General features: G+C 71.2%; 1 protein-coding gene across 1 annotated transcript in view; it reads left to right on the top strand.

The window, feature by feature from the left end:
• The first annotated feature begins 631 nt into the window (after nucleotides 1-631).
• Nucleotides 632-1,230, top strand: part of Tnk2 (tyrosine kinase non receptor 2) — a 37,600-nt gene continuing 37,001 nt past the window's right edge. Inside the window, exon 1 of the mRNA XM_055624855.1 lies at nucleotides 632-1,009. The gene's annotated coding sequence lies outside the window, so the exon portion shown is untranslated. The remainder of the gene's footprint in view (nucleotides 1,010-1,230) is intronic.

A 1,230-nucleotide genomic window follows, 5' to 3' on the forward strand; every position in this document is an offset into this window, starting at 1 on the left:
GCCGGCGGGGGGCGCAGGAGGAGCGCGGCGGGCTGAGCCCCGCGCTGCCGGAGCAGCGGCCGGCGCGCGTCGGGCGGCTCAGCTGGGGCCCGCAGCTTCTCCGTGGGCTGAAGCTCGGCGTGGAGGAGCAGGGCGGGGTGGGTCCGGCCGTGCAGGAGGAGGGCGGCGTGGGGCCGGGGGTGCAGGAGCGGGGCGGCCGCGGGCACGAGCCGAGCCTGGGGGTGGTGTGGGGGCCGCCCGACGCTGCGGACTGGAGGCGCCCGGCGCGCTGGACGGGCTCGGCCGGCGGGCCCGTGGCGCAGGAGGAGGGCCTGGGGCCCCGCGGGCAGCAGCAGGAGAAGGGGGGAGGCGGCCCCGTAGTGCAGGAGCGCGGCGAGGCCCGTGCGGGGGTGCAGGAGCGCGGGGAGGGCAGCCCACGCAGGCTTCTGCGGCAGCCGGAGGAGCTGCCCGCCTTGGCGGACGGCGGCTCCTGCCCGCACGCGCAGGAGCTCGAAAGTTCGGACGGGCGCGGCTGGGAGAGCTGCGGGCCCCCGGGCGGGGAGGCGGTGGTCCTGGGAGCATCCCCGGCGAGTGGGGACAGACTCCAGCTGCTGGGCAGGGCCAGGCTCGTGGGGCCCCGGGGGCCTGAAGGGGAGGGGCGCTTGGGGGTTCAGGAAGCAAATTGGCTGCCCGGGGTGCAGGAGGGCCAGGTGGTGTGGGCTGTTCAGGAAACGTACTTGAACGGAAAAGGGTCCCCGGGGGGAGAGGGATTCCCAGAGGGACCCAGGACCCGCAAGCGCAGACGGCGGAGGAGGTGGTGATGTGCCAGCCGGCCTAGCTGCCATCGGGGTTCCTCTAGTGCCAAGAGTGATGCGGAGAGATGTAGGGGCTTGGGGAGCGGAAGAGCGCTGTGAACCTGACCTTTGGGAGCCGTGGCCGGAGGATAGGCACTGCTCATCCCCTCCGCTACCTCAAGTCTGAGATCCTCGCAGCGGTGTCTGCCCGGGGGTGGGCAGCTGAAAAACTAAAGGTAAGGCAGGCCGGTTCTGTTCTCAGATGGAGTTGATGTTGTTTAGAAGCACCGGAGAACGGGCCCGGAACAGCCCTGTACTCTCAGGTTGACCAACCCCGGGGGGTGTGGTGGGGGAAGCAGCCTCCCGCCCCACCCCCCAACACACACCGTTGTATCTAGTAGCTGTTGGAATGGAGTGGTCACCCTCTCTCAAGTCTACACTGGGTGTGAAACCCGGG

Source organism: Psammomys obesus, unplaced genomic scaffold, assembly GCF_907164565.1.
Source record: "Psammomys obesus unplaced genomic scaffold, mPsaObe1.curated_primary_1811, whole genome shotgun sequence".
In the NCBI taxonomy this organism is placed as follows: Eukaryota; Metazoa; Chordata; class Mammalia; order Rodentia; family Muridae; genus Psammomys; species Psammomys obesus.